Source organism: Micrasema longulum, unplaced genomic scaffold (assembly GCF_059751315.1).
Source record: "Micrasema longulum isolate JH-2025_06_02 unplaced genomic scaffold, ASM5975131v1 h1tg000076l, whole genome shotgun sequence".
Taxonomy (NCBI): domain Eukaryota; kingdom Metazoa; phylum Arthropoda; class Insecta; order Trichoptera; family Brachycentridae; genus Micrasema; species Micrasema longulum.
Window position 1 is genome coordinate 388,464 of NW_028277283.1, and position 23,051 is coordinate 411,514.

The 23,051-nt window shown below is 32.9% G+C and overlaps 1 protein-coding gene and 1 long non-coding RNA gene across 5 annotated transcripts in view; one reads left to right on the forward strand and one right to left on the reverse strand.

The window, feature by feature from the left end:
• The window catches only part of sd (TEA domain transcription factor 1 homolog scalloped), a 128,579-nt gene that overhangs the window by 52,780 nt on the left and 52,748 nt on the right, over positions 1 to 23,051 (forward strand). The window lies entirely within an intron of this gene.
• On the reverse strand, positions 2,164 to 13,621 carry LOC148284913 (uncharacterized). Its single transcript, XR_015823450.1, has 3 exons — positions 13,557 to 13,621; positions 10,499 to 10,629; positions 2,164 to 2,306 (listed from the first exon to the last, which is right to left on the reverse strand). It is a non-coding gene; the product is annotated as an uncharacterized LOC148284913 (long non-coding RNA).

Genomic DNA, 23,051 nt, shown 5'->3' on the forward strand with positions numbered 1-23,051 from the left:
GTACGAAATGACTCAAACTTACGAATCGTCGTTTACATGTGGGTAATATATATAGGTAATTGTTTTTTTGCATAATACTCGTATATGTAGCTTTTCCATAAACAAATACTAGTTCTTCTCTGCTTCCTTTTTGTAACGGAATTAAATATTTAACTTATAGAGAAACATTGTGTTGAGTGCAAAACGCGAGAACACCTGCGAACTTGTTAATCAAATCATGTCCCCATCACTGTGTGATATTTAAAAGGAAACGCGGTCTCGCTTTTCTTCATACTCCCGTATTTTCTCCTTGGATTATGGCTTTAGAGCGATGTTTTTTTTTACAAACTGTAGATATTTACCATTGGCGTGTCTCTATCATTTTTTTTGGAAAAATTGTTTCTAATGGTATATATACCATACAAACGTATTCCCGTAAGACCACCCAAAAACACTAAAAAGCGCCCAGTTTTATCTGCCATCTTCGGACGTGCGGTATAAAAATATAATCAATAATTTTGAAAAACGGAAACGGTACTGACACAGGAAATTTCATTCTGATACCCTTCCTTTAAAAAAAATACCAAATCGGTTCAGTTGCAGGGTGAGAAAAATGTGACAGTGAAAGGTCGAAGAAACGATTTTAGTCAGGCAAAATTAGTCCGGCGTGCAGTTGTCTTCTTATCCGCACAGTATCGGGGGGGGGGCATTTGCGAGAGTGACAGAAAAACAATGTTTAAATACCTATCCATCAAAATTCTCTTCACCGCATATCCTCATATTATAAGCGCACATATTTAACGTATATTTTGTATCGTTTAACTATATGATACCAATAAGGACTTGAACTGATTTATATATGTAGTCAACTCGAATCTTCCATACATAAATTGGATTATTTCTGTGGAGTGTAATCTACCGACAAAAAACATAAAATTCCATATAAATGTTAAATGTTTATCAGTATAGAAATTTCGAGTAAATCGAATAATTTGTCGAAAACCATTCAAAATCGCAGCCTGGAGAATAAAAATACGCGCTAATTGGTCAAACAAATAAGTGGAAGTGTACTAAGTATTTTTTAATTAATAACTTATATGTAAATATAAGTTATTACACCATTACAATGAAATTCCATCAAGAATTGTCGATAAATAATTTAAATCAAATAAAAATACTTATGTTAAAACATCATTGAATTTCCAATTTGCGTTAAATTATTTTGTTCATGCATCGCTCTCAGTTCTCTCAATACTAGCCGTTGGTGATTGGATTTCGTCGTAAATAGATGGGGAACCTTTTCCTATTGGCTTTCCAACTCTCGCTTTGAAGTTTTTGGTCACTAGCGGTTTGATTGAGGTAATCTTTTTTTGTTTTGTCTTGCAGTCTATTGCAAATAACAAATAGGCAGTAGTTCTTTTACGTGTTTTTTGCGAGAATGACAGCGATTCTGGTAAAAATCGTTTAATTGCTATTGTTACATTCTGATTGTTATTTGCTCCAGGGCCCATTTTACAATGGGAAGCTAACAGTTATCTTCAATTTTATCTACAAAATAAATAATTATAGCTTAAGTTGAGTTTTTTGTATAAAAAATAGAATATGCATACAGTTTTTTTTTCTCAACATGTTCGATAACAAGTTACCGTCAAAGATACTTTAAATTTTCATACAAATAAACATATATTTAGATTTTACTTTTTAGGCAGTCAATGATAGTTTTTTTTACCGTATAATATTATTGTACTTGAAATAATAAAAATAATAAATTTATACCTTTAGCAATATGGAAACTTCTCAGACTAAAACTCTGTAATTGCACTGTATGTTTCCTGAAAAAAAGAAAATAATAAAATAAATAATAAAAAAAGCAATCGAAGATAGGGGAAAATATATTTATGTTCTTATCATTTACCCGTATTTAATTAAAACAGATATTTTGTATCATTTTCTACCAGTTGCATCGAAATAAGTTCAAGTATGATAATTGCAAGGTTTTTGCTGAAGTAAGGTGCCTTTTTAAAAAAATGAAATACAACCGAAAACATTACAATTGTTAAACTGTAACATTCTATGCAACTGATCCAATGTAATAAATTAAATTCATTTTATTTTATTTATTTATTTATTCGTAAAAAATACATATTGCAAAAAAACAAACACGTATCCCTTACTCTATGAGGCCAAGAACCCTTATTATTTATTCCATTTCCGCCTTTAATGGTGCATAGGGCCCGTCATTGGTTCACCAATCGCAGCGTGTATTGATGGATTTTTTACGTGAAGGTAAGATGATCAGTCTTTAACTTCAGGTGCCAGTACTGGGACTAAAAAATATTCTAATGTAAAAACACAGTTTTAAATAAATATTGCATGTCAACCAAGTCGGCAATTGAACCCGGAACCTCTTGCATGGTAGGCAAATGGGCTGACCGGGAGGTTGACATGTTAACATAATTTAACCTTTAATTTTTATTCATAATTTTAAGAAGCTGTATTTTAATCATTTTTAGCATCGAAAAAAATGATATAATCGTTTTATTTTTATTATTCACTGTAATAGTTTTGTGATGATAATCAACAGAATTGATATAATACAAAATCAGATCTCGCTTAGCTTCCGTGACTCAGCCTCTTCTCCCCTCCTCCCTGCATGCCCCACTCCAGGGTAAACCTGTTTCAGTCCTTTGTTAATTTGCTACAGGTGCCTGGTTGATCCTGGTCCTCCCGCCATTGAGATTTAAGGGTCAAACCATAAACCGAACCCATGAATATTACATGTAAATATATAACATTAAACAACCATTGCCGGAAATTTACTGTTATTTGGTTTCTGACATAATATTTAAGTTATTTAATAAAAAGGTTCCGTATACGTGTTAGTGGTCGAATTTACGTATATATTTATGTATAGGCAATATGACCATATTATTATTTATTAAAATAAGTATGTGATTTATATGGTAATGAAATCATTGCTAATTTAAGTGCACCGGTACCCTTGGAATTGTACTTTCCGAAAATGGCACTTCTAATTTATCTTTTAATTTTTCAGCAATAAAAGTATTTGCTTTCATAATATTGAGGTTTTAGTCATCCGTCCTCAAGTTAAAAAAAATATGTTCACGAATTTAGTAGATATGATATGGTACGAAAAGTACGTGTTAATGAAAAAAAATAGATAAGTACTTTGAATTAATAATATTGCTTCACTTGATCCGAAGCATGTTTAGATACCGGTTTTGGATAATATTGAAAAACCAGAATATCGGACCAAAAACACGACATTGAAAACATTGATATTGACATCTCTATTACCGGGGTTTCGATATTCGATGAGATTTTAAAAAAATTGTATGGTTTTAAAGTTTTAAACTTCAAACGTGCTTCTTTGTCACGCCATACGTCATTCCGCTCATTCAACCGATCAGAAATCAGAATGATGATTTGGTTCAACCAAACTCCATCACGTGCGTTAGTAGCGACAGTAGCTTCCTAGTCGTTTTAGTTTGTTAACATTACTACTACAAGCCATACCCGCCAACAACACTCTTACTATTTTCTTTTTTTTAGATTTTATTAAATGCTTACAGACTCGCTTAAAAGTTCCTAATTTTCATATTGTTTGTTTGCTTATTTTATCTTTTGTTGAATTTATTAAAAAACATAGCATAGTGTATTTTAAGAAATGTTTGTGTTTGTTAGGTTAAATATATCTCTGTCGCGTTTAAAATACATGTTCCTACCTAAGCTTTAATTTAAGTTGAAGACTTCAAAAATTCTCATTAAATTCAAATAATTATTCTTGATTTACTTTGAAACACTTATGCTTTGAGGATTTCCATCTTTCACGACGATTTCAGCCTGAAACTGATTACGGTGAAGCAAAAAATATTATAATTTTTGAGTATTTATTAAATATTTACCAAAAATATAGAGAAAGTATCAAAATACCGATATCTGAAATTGTAATATCCGATTCGGGCTGTGGTCCCATGGCTAATGTCTTGGACTCACAGCTCAAAGGTCCGTGGTTCGAAGCCCACTCTACCCCAACTTGATACCCATTTTCCAATAGTGAGTTATTTACAACTTCTTCAAAATGGCCCTAAAATTGAAATATTTGGGCAAATCAGAAAAACGCAAATATTTATTTTTGTATTTTAAAAAATATATCGGAAAAATACCGGCATAAGAAAAATGGTCCGATAGTCTATGCTCTAAGCATGTTTGTTCTTTGAAATATATATATGCATATGTGTAATTGTATGCATAGATTATGCCATAATTATACCTTTGTAAATTTAAATAGATTTTAAGATTGTTTAGATTAAGTGTTATCATATAATATATACTTATTTATGCCAATCTGTTAGGGCTTTCATAAACCTGTTGGTGGCTTAAAAAAAATTGTAAGATAAAAATTATGGAAGGTGTGATCTAAGTATGGAGTGAGTGGAAATCTGACTAGGCCTATTGCTTCTCTGTGCAAAGACAGCACAGCACGTGTTAGGATAAATGGATCATACACATCGTGGTTTGACATTCATAAAGGAGTCAAAAAGGGTTGTGTGGTGTCACCATGGCTGTTTAACGTATATATCGATAACTGTATAAAAGAACTGAAAGGCTTGAGAATGGGAGCAGAAATGGGATTTGACGCGTGAAAGTGCTTTTTAATTTTATACTTCTTCGTCTAGTTGATTTCACAGATTTGGACATACCTACTCAAAAAATGCCTGAAATGATTTTATATTGACCAATTATTATGGTTGGTGAAGAGAAAAATAGCACTCTAATTAAAATATTCAATACCTTTTTGTAATTTGTAAGGTCGTTACTTTTGTGCATGTTTTTCATTTGAAAATGAAATATAGTTTTAGGCGCCTCCTATAATATTTGACACTTCATAATTATTTCTGAGAATATCAGTTACAATCTAATAGAGTTATACCCTAATAGAATCGCCCATACGGAGAAAAACCATTCTGTATTGACCACGATGTCAGCTACAGAGTACAACAATACAACGGGCCGTAAGTACTTGGGTTGAGAATTGCAAGGCGCAAATCGAAATCGTTCGTTACACGTTTTTTGTTAAACTAAAAACCAAACCAAAAATTTGGAACGCTTTTGTTCTATGCAATAGAGCTTAGGGGCTTCTCTAGAGAATTATTACTTTGAGGTTACAATAATATGCAAAACGGCAACCTAATCCATTAAAAAATAACCAACCTTTTTGCCCGGGATCTCGTGTCGCGTCACATATTTTGTCCTTTCAATATATTTTTACTATTCTCGTCCACACAAATCCATATCCTTTATTTCGCGTTTTTTATTAATATCTGTAACTAATCGATGGAACTAAATTTCTTTCCTAAATCACTAACCTATGAATGATCGAAATAAGCGATACGAGGTTTATAAATTATCTCGTTGGTTCTAATAAATTATAAGCCAATTTCCCGCGAACCTCGAGCGCTATGAATTTTATTTTTATTGGCAACGAAACTTTAAATTCATCCGTTAGAGTTGTATATCTTTCAATTTCTTTTAGTAGGTACATAATATGAATATAGAAGTGAGACGCCCACCGCCTTCAGACCCCAGAGCCAGAGTAGGTACTTCGTTAATCTTGCGGATCTTGTATCAGTTACCTAAGCACATATTGGAAAAGTCGTGTTCATCTCGAGTCCCACGCGAATGTCAACACAATTAGGTCGCGTCTAGTTTTCTAACAAAAATCGGAAACGGAAGATCTTCTAGGAATTCCATCCTAAGCTCTATTATGTCCATGTGACCGCTGAATTGGCAAAAGCGACGAGTTTTTTTTTGCACAACAGGAATTCCAAATACGCCAGAAGGAGCTTTTACAGCTATGTTCATTATTGTACCGTTCTAGGAAAGCTTTACGATGCTCGGAGTGAAAGTAAAATGGAGCACAAGCTTTGTCCGTGTGAACCACCCCTCCTTTTTTGGTGACATGTTGTAAAGCAAGTCATGACGTTTTAATATGTTTGTTCAGTACGCCCAATTCTGTTACAAGGGTTATTGTGTTTGGAATTAGGGACTTGGGATAAAATATCGCTTGAATGTAGACATTTTCGCTATGACGATGTTTTAAATCCAATCACATAATATTCTTACGCCTATACATATGTATGTAGAATTATATAAAATTAGGTATTCTTGTAATCATGTATTCGTATTTACTATGTTCGTGTAAAGTTTTGCTTGTAAAGCGCAAAGGGCGGAAGGCCACACCCTTTTTTGATTGATGTATTAATAACAGTGTTTAGGACAATTACTTTTTTGTTTAAAACGTTTTTTTTTCATTTAAGATGTTATAAATGCCTCAAACCCCATGTTAGTTTATATTTGTTTACACTTCCTTATTTTATTTGTTTCTCTTATTTAAAGTATAAATGTTAAAAATTTTCTCGCTTTTCGGCGTAGATTAGCCACGAAATACTCGCTAACAATGTTTAAAAAAATAACTCTTTAAAAATCTCAAATCATTGTATATTGGAGTAACTTTAAATTCTTAGCTTTTGTTTACACATAAAGCTGATTTTTTTTTACCTAGGGGCGCTTAATTAAGTATCTTTGTTCTTCTATCGATGTCAGAAAAGCTTTTGAAACTGGATACTCTTGCTCTAACATGTACCTAATATAGCGATAAGGATAATAATAATGTCTGCCAAGTCGTCACAACAAAGCCGAGAGTTGAATGAATATAGTCTGCCGCCAAGCGCCATACTATCCAAGTACTTGGCCAAATATTATCCCATTCAATTGTTCGACAGAACCTTACCTTTATGCATTTCCGGTCCGAGGCGCCGCTACGACTTACCTGCAAATTAAACCATCAACTTTACTTACCACGTTATATCATATTTTCTACTCATGTATAACGGAATATGATAATATATTATGTGTACATACGTACAAGTCCCTGTCTACATCATCGCTAATATGCCTAACGTGTAATTTCGCGACTTGTATCTCGCTGAAATGAATAATAATGAATCATCCAAAGTTAACGCTTATTTTCATTCTAATGATTATATACGATCACATAAGCATAACATTTAAAAACTTACTGATGAGCCCCATCTGTGAACTGACTATGTGAAATAATGTTTTAATCATCATTTACATTTGTCGTTAAATATTTTATAACAAGCCACAAAAAGTGGCTTGGTAGGATTTTCGTTATTTTAAATTAAAATGTTTTCAAGTGTTCAATGTATCGTAATGTTGAAAATAAAAAAAAGTATTTAAAAAAAAATACCTTCAATTTTTAAGGTTTATGTTGTTTATCGGTTACGTTGTAGATTGATTTAAGACATGACTTGCACTGTTATTATTAAAATTATAATTGAAAAACCAAAAGTGTATCCATCTTATTTAGTATTTAAAGAATTTTGTGCTAACACAGTAAAATAAACCTTTAATCAATTACGTAAAGGTAATACAAAATTTTAAAGAGAAAAGCGTACATTTTTACAGAATTTACAAAAGAAAAGTTTTTCTTATGCTTTCAGTGTGGATTATCATTAATGTTAAAATAGACATACATACATTGTAAAAGAGCAAACAAATAAATAAATACGTGCAACATTAGTCCAGCGAAAAATCACTATTCCTTTATTTTTTATAAAATTTACGAAAACAAACATTTTCCTATGATTTGAGTGTACATTACTATTAATATAAAATAAATGATACATAAATTGTAAATGAACAAATAAATAAATACGCGCAACGCTAGTCCAGCAAAAAATCACTATTCCTTCTCGGAAAAGGGGAGTTTTAATCGATTACCTTTAGAAATAAAAAGTATTAAAAATATAACATTATTGAAATCCAAATTAAAAAGTCATATGATTAACCCATCGTAATTTCCATGCTGTATTAATATTTTTTGTAATGAAATATACTCGTATAAATATTACATAAAAGTGTATAATAGAAATAATTGCATAATGAACTCCCTCTTTACACGAGTATCTTGCTGCATTAGAAATGTAGAAACGTTCAATATAAAATTATGAAATTGTGTTCCCGTATAAAAACATTTAAAAAATTGTTAAAACTTTTTTGAATAAACATTTTTAAACCAGGTACACAATATCAATAAACACAATATATCAATGAACACAATATCATAACTTTATTTGGAATGACAGAATTATTGTTGATTTAGTGTAATTTAAATGCCTACTGGTTTCGATTTTACCAATAATTACGCCTCACAATCCATATTCCAATCCAATATGTGTATAGCGTAGTGTACCCGAAATATTTGTAATACGAGTCGTCTATTCTTAAAACCCCCTATCTCCGCCATAGGGCGATACGAATTTAATACAATATGCAATGTGTGAGTCGCTTTTTACCTGTTGAGTTTTCTAAATCATTTTAATGGACTTTTATGTTATGATATTTAAATTAATAATACTAAACAACGTCTTCAATTTATATCTAATATTTCGACTGCGAATTTTAAACAATCCCTGCAATATTTTTATAGAGTAAAAATAAAATCAACATGAATATTTTAGAAACGACCGTATCTCGTGTTGACATTTATTCTGTTCACCCTGCAGCAGACGAGAGAAATGATTTGGCCGTGAGCCAGATTGGCAAAATCATGATTTATCCGTTATAAAAATACAAAATCTTGCTATTCATTTACAACGAAATGTTGTTTTTATACTTCAATGCATTTTAAGTGAACGCCTGTGTTTACATCCGATATCTTTTCACTCAGCATAGATTATGCTATTAAGAAGTGAAATTGTGATAGAGTTATTAATTTTATACAAGCTATAGTTATTCAACTAAAAATCATATTTTTTTTCTCTTAATTTATTACTGTTATACATATTTAAATGTCCCTATATCAATGTAATTAAATAAATTTCTTAATTATTGTTACTTTAATTATAGATTTTTTAAATATATTTACTGTAAAGACAATACTGCATTTGACAAAAAACAAGGTATAAAGATAACATTTTAAAAAAATAAAACCAATGACAGATTTCTCAGTTATTAGGAAGTTCAGTATTATAAAAATTGGATTTTAAAAATTGTTTTCTTACAAGCGGTAAAAAATTATACCATTTAATTTAACGACTAAGTTTCTCGAAAATCTATGAAAAAATTAATAAAAATTTACTTCTTTGAACAATGTCACAAGAATCAACTAACAATAGAGTTAGGATAGATTTCCAGTTTCCGGGAAGCCAACTCACCAATAAGTAGAACTCACTGACTAGAACTTGTGACGTCACAGGCAGAGTAATTTGAAAATTACAAAACTTAACGCTGATTATACGATTTACAAAAATACATATTTTTTTAATTGGCTTATTTTGAGTCTATTAAAATTTATAAAATAAAAAAGAACAATTAACTTCTTCACTTTGATGGTTATAGAAAGAGAAGTAGCCATAACAATCAAAAGAAATACTTATATATATATAGCGTGCCGATTACTTGATTTGATATATAATCCTCTCCCCGCCCTCTGTTTCCATGTACATTTTTATTTATATATAATTAAAAAAATCTATAAATTATTAGAAGTACTAGTACTTTGTGATAAAATTGGGTAGATACAGGGTATATTTAAGATGACCTAAATGAACTTGTTAAAACTGTCATGTTTACAATATTATTAAAACTATAATTTTAGATAGCCTGTACCTATACTAAGAAGAGTGAATGTAATAATCAATATGTTACCGCGGAATGTCCAAAAGTACGCTATGGCGAGTTCTATGGACATAAACTTGATACGAAATGATTCCGACAATTTATGGGCTTTCAATTAGATTATTTACAAATTTATAAAGAAAGCTCTTATCCGTTATGATACGACGCCGAGTTGCGAGATTTTGAATTTTATGAAAACTAGCAGACTCAGTTTGACCTGAAAACGTAACATAATTTTAAAAATCTAATGAGAAAGTTCAGTGGTTTTTAAAAAAAAAAAATTGTTTGTTAATAGACTATTAAACTAAGTAAAAAACTATATTTTTTTAATAATTTTTTATATATCGTATTATAAGCGCTACGATTTTTTGAAATTTTGTATTTCTGAGTTGACTCCGCGTGTAACGTCAGAGGTTCATTTCCGCTTATTCTCATTCAGTTCTTCCCATTGGTCCAGAAGCGACAAGCAGACCGGAAATCTTCCATAGCTCTCAGATAACCGGTGACGTCATTCAAACTAGTGCGTTTTTATCAAAATATTTTTTATTATTTTTTCCGTACATTTTCAAGAAACTTTGCCATACAATTTAATGCTCTAATTTTTACCCCGCGCAAGAAACATTTTTTGTATCCAATTCCCCGTAGGGCTGAAGTTCCTCATTGTCTAAGAAAACTATTTAAAAAATGCTCAATGCGGTTTTTTACTCTATCAATTATGTCACTAAGTTTATGATAAAATGTTGTATATGTACTTAAAATATAATTAATATTAAAAATCATTTTAAATACTTACATTGTGTTCGGTGTTTGTTTAGAATGCTAAATTATGAATGTTCGTGTATTGGGCACGATGTAAATATTAGTAACAATGCTTTCCTCTCCTCCCACGCCACGTGTAGCAGGAGACCAGGACCCGAAGGTAACCTGTAAGCGATGTTGCCGTGTTTAATGGAGCTTTCGTAAATACAGTACAACCATTATTATGAATATTTATCTAAAAACATGAATTCGCCTTCTTGGTGGTATACATATTTCATAGCAGCACGTGGATTTATTTTCACATTTTAAGGGTTCAACGTTTAGTTAAGTTCCTCTAAATGTCTAAACAGTCAAAAAGAAGAATAGCTTGAGTGCATCGTAGATGACAGTAGAGAGATAATACATTATCCATATTATTTCGAAGTGAAGTTAATGCTAGATCAATACAACGAAAATTGTTATTACGTACACAGTTTATTAAAAACATGGCTCTATATTCATTTGCGGATATAGAGGTAGGCATTTTTGAATATTTACGGAATCTACAAAATATTTTAATAACGCTTTTAAAATTGCCGATAAAATTTAGAATTTACCTTATTTGGTGGAATTTGAACTATCTAATTAGGTGTTCGGAAAAATATTATATACAGAAGTAAATTTGATACGTGATTGCATTATAAAATGAACATTAATTTAGATAAAATTCCGATTAGAGACTTACTTTTTAAAAATTGTGTTTATTGTTAAATTGTATATGTTTGTAAAATTTAGCACCATTCGATAAGAGACATATGTACATAATTAACTTAATTCTCTATATAAATTTGACAAACCATTCCAAATATGTGTACGACATTTTGTAATAATAATATTATGCATGTTAATTTTATTTAAGGTATATGCATGTTCGTAAAGTATTTACCGAGTTATAAAATATATCACAATAATATATTATTTAAAAGAGGTTGACAACCTCGAAAAAGAAAATTAAAAAAATTAAAAAAATATAGAATTAAATAAAAATTGGTATAAAAAAAAATCATTATTAATTAAGAGAGATTAGAGACATTGGATTTGTCGGGCGCCAGTTATTCGTAAAGAATAACAATTAGATTAAAGTTGCATTCAGTTTAATTATGTCAATGTGGAGGGGTAAGAAAGGAAATAAGATAAACGATGGAAATTAAATGTAATTAAATTAAATTATGAACAATATCTAACCTAGCTTAGAATTAGACTTAACCTACTTAAACAATAAACTTAAAATTAACCTTACGCCCTGATGCGGCGCGCGGCGTGGTGACGCGAAGGCGGCGTGGGTCCTTGGCGTGCGGCGTGGGCACAGGACGCGATGGGGGCGGCGGCGTGGTGCATCGTAGGGGAAGGCAGCATCTGGCTGCGGCGACAGGGGTAGCTGGGACGGTGGCGTCCAGCTGCGGTGAGATGTGCCGCGAGGACGGCTCGTCATGAGCGGCGGCGTGGCTTCCTGTCCCATGGCGGGGCATGAGAAGTGACGTCGGGTGCGTGGAGGGACGCACGACGTGGGCGGCTCGTCATGAGCGCAGCGGCGTGGGCGCGTTGGCGCGTGGGCGCGTGGGCTGCGTCACCGTGGTGCGGCGACGTGAGCGCGTGGTTTGCGTCGTAGGCGGCAGCGTTGGGGCTACGGCGTCAGGGCTGGTTAGCCAGCGTGGTGGCTTTTCTAGTGGCTGCTGACTGGGCTGCTGACTGGGTTGCTGACTGGGCTGCTGACTGGGCCACGGGGATGGCAAGGCACCCGCCCGTGACCCTTGAGGTCAACTGACGCAGTAGAAGAGAGTCCGTAGAAGAGAGTTGAAGTGGAAGAGAGTCTAACAAGGAAGAGAGTCTCCGTCGAAAGAGATTCCGTAGGAAGAGAGTCCGGGAAGCGGGCGTCACGGTTTTTATCATCTTTTCGACGTCCCCCCTTCCCGGTTGGTCTCGTCGCTCTCATTGGCGGGCGCACGCTTCGGTCGGGGCGGTCTTCTTTTCCCGCCGAATTCCGTCTTTCCCGCCAAATTGTGTTCTTAAAACTTATTCTACTAAACTTAAATATTAAATTAACCTAGTCTTATAATTTACTTATGATAAGAATCGGAATAATCGGCGAGCGTGCACGAGAATAGGTATGAAGGTAGAAGAAGCGAAGTCTATATGATGAGATAGAGTGACGTGGCGTTCCATCCTCTCTACCTACTTTCACGGGGAAACGGCGTGATGGTTGCTGTTATAATTTTCATGTAAAATATAAATATGTTATTCATGGAAATAAAGTGATTTGGATTTCAAAATATAAATATTATTTTAAACTATTATTATTCGCGTTTTTAAAAGTGTCCTGAGCTTCACAAGTATTGACATGTGGCTGGTTCTTGGGGTACCTTCTCGGCAAGAACAATAGGCTCCCGATTGCCTGGGCGAACGGACTTTTATTACCTTCAGCGACCCTTGCGAAAGGCGCAATTCGGGTCATTGTTGCTTCCAAAAAAATCTAACGGTATTTTTTTAAAGATAGACGCGTTCACAATAATTATTTTTAAACAAGAAATTATAGAATTGATGGATTTGGCACAGCGGTACTTCGGTCTATATCAAGGTGATGGCTTTTTAAATATCTAGTTAAAACTTTTTTTTTTTAAATCTTAATTTGCGAATAAACTATTTAATGTTTTGTAAATATAAATCTAACATCTTCATTAACAGATTTAAAAAAAATGTTTTTTTTCTTGTCTTGTACTTTTTTAATAAAAAGTTCCATTAATTTATTTTTAGAAATTTTAAAATGCAGGATGAGTTATGATAAAAAAATAATCAATACATAAATCGTAATTACGTCGATAACAGCACAGCGTTTATAAATCATTATTTACCCGGTTCCCTTAAAACGTGTGCAACAATGTTTTCTTCTCAATAAATGTCTTTTTCACCTTTAGTAACAATTTTAAAATTTATGAAAAGTTAAACCCTGTAGCAAAATTAAAACTAATTTATCAATAATTTAAAAAAATTGATGATGTCTTCAGAAGTTCTAGAAGTAAAAAGTTATATTTTTATAATTATTAAACAACTTGTACCTTTTCTTATTTCTCACTGTCACCCACTTTTTTACGGGTACTGTATAAATAAACGTGCTTTAAACTGCAGCTTACTCGTTTAATTGATCAATTTTCCGATAGCGTAATGTGTAATTATAGATAAGACATATTTATTTATTGATCCTGTTTACAAAATCGTTAGCGCATAAATCATGTTTCTATCTTCTTTAGATACTTAAACTGTGAATGTAAAAATCTACCAATGAAAGGATTCCCCCTTGGGTACATTGTTTGTGATCCACAAAAATCCTGAAATTAATTTCAGGGCTGAAATTCGAGTTTAATTTCAATCGATGATGTTGGTGGTATATTATTTTTAATCTCAAATTGAAAATGTTTGAACAGCTCTACTGGTTTAATTTATGTAAATATAATTATGAATAGCTTTCGGAATACCGGTGATGAATGTACATTAATTTAATGGTTGCGAGACATAATATTATTTAATTTTGTTTGAAACCAACTTTTTGCAATAGTGCACGTAGTAAGTATCGATCCCGAAATAGTAGGATTTAAAATATTTGCAATGACATCTACCAAGTATATTCATTATTTTTTTACATTTCTGTGAAAATTGCTGTACTTGTATTTGCAAAGCATCTTCTGGCTAACTTTACTAGGATACATATATATGGCAACCGTCCGTCTTCGAAAGACGATTGTGATGTACATTTAATTTGAAGACTGGGAAAAACAGCTTTTCAGTCGGCCACATTTCTCACACTAGGATACACCGATCTAAGGCAAGCAAGCAACACACTACAATCTATACATGTAGATATTTAAAACGATATTTTTTAAATTTGCATTGGCAATGCTCGTAACCATTCGTGTCCATCTCTCTGCCTTCGTCAACCTCTCCGACTTTTCTCGAACAACTTCGCGAAGAAGTGATTCCAATATTCTCCACAGTTAAACAAAAAAGGTTTAAATTTAGATTGAAACGTAGTTTTCCCTTTGTATGAATTTAATACTTACCGTTCTCTTGGATACGAACATATGTAATGGCTGACAGTGTTGTCCTCAATCAGTATAATCAGTTAGCTGGCAGCCCTCAATACAGGTTTGTTTGTAGTCCTCTGAGTCATAGCTCCGCCTCCACCCCCACCACTTACCACGGTCCTCACCAACACACTCCTACTGCCTCGCACCTTCACACACACAAAACTTATTTATACTCGGTAATAAAGTGCATAATGCCTCGCCAACGAACCAAAAGGAATATTACTTCAAACTATTTCTTTTTAAAAACAATGTTTTCAGTGCAAAAAACTTTACTGCGTATTTCGTTATTTTAACTGTAATATAAGCAAATTTTTAATAAAATTTATCAAAAGAATCGCTTTTAAGGCATGAGATTTTTCGCAATGCTTTTTACATCTGTAAAGTCAAAACAACGTTTGATGTTTTTATCATGCTGTCCAATTAAACTTACGGGTCGTCTTGAGTTATAAACAAATTGAATCGGATCAAAACATTTACGATGTGAGTGTTAATGGATGCAGAAAACGAGGAAGACCGAGAAAGACATGGCACGATCAAATCCGATAAGAAGAGTCGGAATAACCTGCCCGCGTGCATGAGAAGATGTATGAATGTAGAGAAAGCGAGGCCTGTATGCAACTACAGAGTGAGTTCTATCATCCCTGCCTACCTCGGGGAAACGGTGTGATGGTTTGAAATATCCATTGGAATAACACACCGGTTAGCAAACTGTAAAATAGACCTTTAAAACGAGATAAATTTTGTTCGGATAAAAATAGTTCATTTTTTACTGTCAATTGGGAAATATCACGTACTGCGAATACCGATATAAATATATGAAATGGATTAAGAATAATTAATTGTATTTCCAAAATCAATATGTATATTGTGAAGAAAGGTTTTCAAAAATAACTTTTAATTTATATTTAGAAAAACGCGACATGTCCGGCATTGATAGTTGTGACGTCAAGATTCGTGATGATGTTCCATAAAAATTTTAATGGTTTGGAACAAAGTTAAAAATGAACATGAATCGTGACTTATGAGGGGCGCGGCCAATGAAATGGCCGTTTTTGCGGGAATCCAAAATTACAAATGAAAAATGTTTTTTATGCTACTAATATGTAACAAAATTTTTTTTTTTTACTGGATAGTATTTCATAGACCCTTATTACTTCAAAAATGTTTTTTTTTTAAAGTGATATTTCCCTATTCTTTGATCTTACCCTTTTTCCTCTACACGCTCTAACCTTTCTATTTTCTGGTGCAGCTAAGTCACATATTACGACTGCATAATTCCCCTCCTTTCATTGCACCACCCTACCCCCCTCATTACTTTTATAATTGATGTGTTTAATAGTGGTTTCAATGTATTTCATCGCCTGGGCGAATAAAACGACAACTCGATGGAAATTTTTGATCGCATCCACTAATCTTTATTTATTTCCTTTTTAATGACTCCTAAATAGTGACTCAATATACTTTTGCATAAATTATTGTGGAGTATACCTTAATGTCTATTTTAGATTGTATGGTGTATCTTTTTCATTTGAGTTATAACTAAGTGATTATTTTCGCAGTTGTTAATATAGAATTGCATTATTTCAAATATTAAATCATAATTTCATTCCTTTTTTTCGATACTATTTTCTAAAAATATATCTTAATGTTGTGTCGGGAGATTTTTTCTACTAATTTCTTTTGAAATCTTTCCTTCCCTTTGCTTCAAACAATCAACCCAGTAAGATTTTAGTCTTTATAACAGGGAAGCAATAAGCATTATTTTAAAAATACCTTAATTCTTTAGGTAAATTAAATATAATAAATTGCCAAGGGCTGGAATTACGAAGAGTCAAAACTAGTATGGAGGAATTTATTCGTGCTGTTAAACTGCTGTATAGGTGTTGTGTAGCTAGTTTGTGGTCCCGCGGTAGTGTCTTGGACCCGCAGATCAAACGTCAGAGTTTCAAATCCCGCTCAGCCACAAATTGATTCCCATTTTCTTGCACAGTTGTTTACGGCTAGTTGAAAATGGCACCGAAATTGAAACATTTAAGTACCAACAATGTTTGAGTATCTCCAAATGCTTGCAGACTGGCTGGATTTCCTCCCTAGGGAGTTGTTCATATTTAAATTTATTTCAACTGAGAGGGAAAATATTTTTGAGAAGGGAAGTATGGAAGTTTATTCTTTTACAGGGCTTATGACCTGTCATTGGTGAATGTTACACAGTGTGTAAAGTGGCCACTTAAACCAGCCAATGACAGGTCATAAGCCCTGTAAATGCCTAGACTTCCATATTCCCCTTCTTGGCTGGTTTAAGTGGCCACTTTACACACTGTGAAACATTCACCAATGACAGGTCATAAGCCCTGTAAATGCCTAGACTTCCATATTCCCCTTCTCAAAAATGTTTTCCCTCTCTGTTGAAATAAATCTTAAACATTTAAGTATCGTTTACACGTGATCAATTCGGCCCCAGTTCACACGCGCGCGCTGCGAAAATGAATACCCGATGGCGTTTTCACGAAGTTTTCACGAAGGCGAGTTCACGAAAAATACTGTTTTTTTATATCAATTGGAATAGTTCAAGAACGAACTGAATAATAAAAATATTTTTTTCTGTCTCCATTTTCGGCAGAAAAAATACGCGGGAGCGACGCGCACGCGTTGAGCAAATCTCTATTGTCACAAGGTCCTGTCCGTGCGTATTCACACATGCAAAATGCGGCCGCGCGCGGTGGTGGGGTAATCATTGTTCCGAGGAGATAGCCCGCCCGTCTATCTCCGCGACAATGTCTCGGAACAATGTTTTGCCCTACAAATTGCTGTTTACGCGTGGACAATGGTCGAGTCGTGCAAACGGCCTTTCAGTAAATAACAAGAACGAAAAAATTTGTAATAAATAATATACGGACTGCAACGACGCGATGGTGCATTTAAATATATACATTATTTTTTATGAGTTTGAATATTCCTTAATAGACAAAATAATTTGTAAACAAATGTTCAGCTGAGTAGGATTGCTCCTGATCAGTTTATTTCAATCCTAAACTCGAAATCTCAAAGCAAAAAGAGAAAAGAAACGAAAACGTATTTTCCTATTGGTATCGTCGATCGATTCGGTAAAAATAAAATCTACACAATATTTAATCGAACTAGAATAAAAATGTTATTATTATTATTGTTATATAAGTTTTCGTTTCATTTACTTTCATTGTGCATTGTATTTTGAAACTTACAATTATACCGTAACTACCTGTCCATGTCATGTTAAACAGCACCGCGATATTGGGTTATTTACTGGGGAAGGGACACCTTTTATGTATTGACACGTCCAATCTCACTCGTAGGAAAGTACAATGCCAAATAATAAATTGTAATATTTGTAAAGAAAAAAATCATTCACCCGATCACGCACCGACATGCGACAGGTTATATTATGTGTACTGCCTACTGGCAGTGCCAACAACCAACGACTGCCACGCGTGTGAATACACGTGTAAAAAAATAAGTACGTATGAAGTAATATTGAATCGAGCTGTTAAGTTTTACCGACTTTCAACACAATAGATAAATACACGTGTGTAATACTACACAGATACATTTCTCCGTGTTTTGTAGCTACACCATTCGTGCTGATTATCATAATTTCCCTTTGATGTCTTTATTTCGTTTTGTCTCGGTGGTGTCTTGTGTTTTGTTTTATGACTCGTAGTCGATAGTTAGTATACTCCTCACGTTGTCGCCATAATACTCGGTGGTGAGTTCGGGGCCTTTCTAACCTTGGGGCGCGCAACAGGTGGCGTATTATTCTCGATTTTTGTTGACACTCGATTCGATAAATTTCACGAGCTGCTTTCGGCCCTCCCGTTTATCTATATTCCCTTTTACGGCTTCACCGGACCGGACCGTTTCAAACTTTACGACTAATATTAATATGACAAATTATGATAATAACCACTAATCCGTGTTTATAACCCAGCGTGCCAGTAATCTTGAGTGCCTGTTTATTAAATAAAATGGTTCTGAACCCGTTACAGCAGGTACTTTTGTTATTATTTATACCGTTGTGTCATTTTTCACGGCTTAAATATGCACACGGAGACTCCGTTTAAAATATTTTAATATAGTTAAAAACATTACGCAGGAATATTATGGTGCCGTTTTTAAATGTGGTAAAATGTTATAATACCGCAAAGACAATATCTAAGTAAGACAGGTCAAAAGGCAATGTTTTTATAAACTTTTAACGTTTTATTTATTTTACTAGATGTAATTTATTTATTTTATTAGGTTAACAAACAGTATGTACACATATATTGCCAATTTCTTTGTATATTAGTGTAAGAAACTCATGCACACACCAAAAAATTTGTTTACACTTAATACAATAATTTAAATTATGTTCAATATAATAAATGTAAAAGAAACGAAACGAAAAAATATGTTTATAATAATAATAAAGTTAAATATCTGCTTCTCTCAAAATTTCTATAATTTTTTACCTAAATTTACATACATTGTCACAAAAAATATCAGCTTCGGTAAATATTTTGTTACATTGGTCGCATATTCTAGGTAATGTAGATTGTTTAAAATAGTTTGTTGACGCGTTTTCAGTGTAAAACAGAAGATTTTGTCTTGTCGGTCTAGATGGCACACGGAATGGAAGTCTTTCAAGTAGGTTTGGAGAATCAATTTTATTATTTATTAATTTGAATAAAAATAACTGGTCTAACATTATTCTTCGATTTTTAAGAGAGTTTATTCCATGGTACTGCATACTTTCAGCATGATTAGAAAAGTTAATGTTTAACCGGTAGTCGGACTGCTTAATAAAAAATGTTGGACCCTTTCTAGTCTATTAATACTTACATTATAGTAAGGTGACCAAATAGGAGTACAGTATTCTACCCGGGGACGAACAAATGTTTGTAGTAAAACAAAATGTAATGTAGTAGTAGTAATAGTAAGTAGGTATTATGTAGTAGATGCGAAAAAAAAACTGGGAATGTTTTTATGAGCTCGTTATAAAAGTAATCTGAGGTATTTATTTTTAAATGGTTCTTTTTTAAAATGAAGTAATAAGCTAATTTTAATTAGTGTTGTTTTGTTTTACAACACTTTCGATTTTTCTGTATCGTTACATAGTGGCATAGAATTAAGAATAGTCCAGAAGAAGCGTAGGATCATATTTGAATACATCGGACTGTGTCCAATAATTCCCCCACTATGCCCCACTTTCGCCGCGCGCATTCGTGAGGTCGCAGCGTAATGTTGCTTGATGGGGAAAAAAAATCATAACACAAATGTAAGGTAAAAAAAGCAATTTGTTAATTTCTCTAAAATTTTATTGTGCACGCGGATATATTGATTGACACAACAGAGGAGATAAGTAAAGGGTCATTTAATAAGAGTAATTGATTAATGAACTTTGAACTTAAAATATAAAACAAATTTTATTTTACATATTTACATGTTAAATAATATTTGATGTTTTGAAGATAATGTCGGTCAAATGTCCACCACAGAGTTCTTCATTCCGAGATCCAATTTTCATTAATTCTCTCATCAGATAAGCAAAGTAGAGTAAAAAAAAATACTACCCTGGCAACACTAACGAAATTTCCATTTTGTTTCTTCGACAATCTGACGGATGGAAAAATAATTCAATTCTTAAGTGATGCTTTTGTTATATACACATTCATTTGCTAATTACACATGAAATGTGATTGCATCCTGTTTCTTTAAGATCCTAGCAATATTTTTACACTTTAAAAGGACCCAACCCGGCATAGTTGAATTCAAATCAGGAGTTGCGTACTGAGCGACGTCTACAAATAAACTAATTGGTCAAAACGTACATCTACTCATTTATGAGTATTTGAGTCGCCTTCTGTTTGATGTGCGTATGCGGTTTCTGGACTTTTCTTAATTCTATGCATAGTGGTTTTGTTTTTTTTTTTGCATTATTTTTCACAATTAAATAAAATTTAGCTTACCTAAGTGTAGTTTTTCACTTGACACTACTGTCGACGCTAGAACAAGACGGAAACCTGGATTTTTTACACTAGGTCCTAGAATAATTAAGTCTATTTTTGCTACTTCAGCTATTCACAAACTGACAAACGCAGTTGTGACTTTCTGGTCCAGTAAAAACAACAATATGCACTTAGATATTATTATAAAGGAAAATTGTCATTTTTTTCAACAGTAATGTTTTTTATAATATCGAGTACAATTACTTACAATTGTCAGTCAGTCATTTCTTACAGCTCGGCCAGCAAGTTATTTATTGTGTTTTTTTCTGTAGTTTTGTATATTTCCCTTCAATGTGTGTTGGTAGTATTTAACTTGCTTTATTTCTATTTCTATTATTAAAAAGGGACAGTAAAAATATTCATATTCAATTTGTTTTAGGCATTCGTTTTTAAACTATAACATTATGTATTCGAGTACTGTATCTGGTAACCAACTTACGTCATAAGAAAGCGTTTTTGGGCCGGCACTCTTGCTTTTTGAAGAATAGTACAGGCAGATCTGTTAATTATTTTGAAACCGAGTATTGTACAAATTGAATATTTCAATATTATGTTTACAGGAAAGACCCCAACCGATAATACCTTATCTAATAATTGATTCCGCTTGTGATTGATAAATAAGTCGTACTGTTTTTATTGGAACGAAATATTTTTATTCTAACTTTTAACATTATTTAACATGCCTCCTATCTTTTACGTATTTTATTTATGTTTACCTCCACTATATTATATTATATGCATATCGCATGTGCCATACGTGAAAATTATCTATCTATCGTTTTTAAGTTTCATGTTATAATAAATTGTCTTTTGGATACAAAAACCTTACACGATTCTTGTTGTGAGCGTCGGTTTTACGAACCATGTTCTAGTTTTGATTTTTTTTAAAAATATTTATTGGGGATATCAACAGTAATACATGTAACAAAAATATAACAAATAAAATATACAGAGAATAAAACCAATGACAGATATCCACAGAAATACATTAAATACACGTACAATACATACTAGTGTGTTTGTATGAGTGTAAGGAAGTGAGAGGGTGGGTGAGTGGGTGTTATATTGGAATGAGGGTGGACATGTGTGTAAATATTGCACAAGTGTCAAGTGTCGAAAATATAAAATATTAAGAATTAGAGATAAAATATAATAAAATAAAATAACATAAAATAAGACTTTATTATTGAAGTATAAGACAAAAAAGTATGTTTTAAGACGCGCATTTCAAATGTTATTTTTTTACAATCAAATGGATCAATAAGGGGAAAGTTCAAATTATATTCACGAAATTATATTAGCAAAACGTATAAGTGGAGAGTTCTGGGCATAGTTCGTACGAACTGCTGGCACATGAAAGAGCTCGACGTGTGACGGGTGCGGTAGCCGGGGACATTTAATGAAAACTCCGACAAAAGAGCCGGACTATGCATTTTATACTTCTTTTTCTCTTTCTGATGTGTCTTAACTCACTCAAAATATTTTAATATAAATTTCGACTGGAAACCTACGATCCATAAATTCGTAATGCTTCATTTACCTACCATAGTTTCTGCTTACTGTATACAGTACTTACTGATTCTTCAGTCGCAATCACTCCAACTGTTAAAAAAAATCAATCTTTAATAATGTGCTTTTTCTACACTGCAACTGGTTTGTCGTGTCCGAACCTATTCAGGTAAGTTTATTTTCGGTTTTATTTCTGTTCGTGGTTATAATATGTATTATGTTTACCGAGTCCCCACGCTCAGTTGATTTCGTGTAATTGTTTTATGTTTTAATTCATACAAATTTATGTATATTTGTTTATTAGAAGTTAGTCGATGAATTTTTGCGTTTTCTAGTTTGTGCAATTCATTTTACAGTTTTATCAACGCGAACTTTATTCGCAATATTTAATTCCGAAAGGCAAATCATTATTTTTAGGTCGGTTCAAAAACTCAAAAAGAGAACTAGTCTTATTGCGATTGTGAGATGAATAATGTAATATTTTGTGTGGGATTTGTGTGTCCGTTACTGGGATGACTGTGGGAGAAACAAAGACCCAAGGGAGTGTTCTTTGAAGACAGGTTTACTGAACTCTTAGCCTATCTTTTGTAGGTATATATCCGTGTTCCACGATTTTCGTATACATATGTATTCATTTATATTTTTTTATAATTTGTGTCTGAGTCAATCTAAAAAATGCATTACTTTTTAGAATACACGATGTTTATTTGCTGCAATCTCTCGAACAATTTGCTACATATACTTGCCTAATTCATTTAAGTGAATCCGGTAATAATGTAAACATATTCATACTTCCGAGAAAAGTTTGCGAAATTTTCTTCTGATAAATAAATTATGTGCGCAGGCGGTGTGTCAACGTGTCACGCTATTTGGGCGCTCGACCGTTAGAAGTTTATAAAAACATATGGACCACAAAATACGTCCACATTGTAAAAAG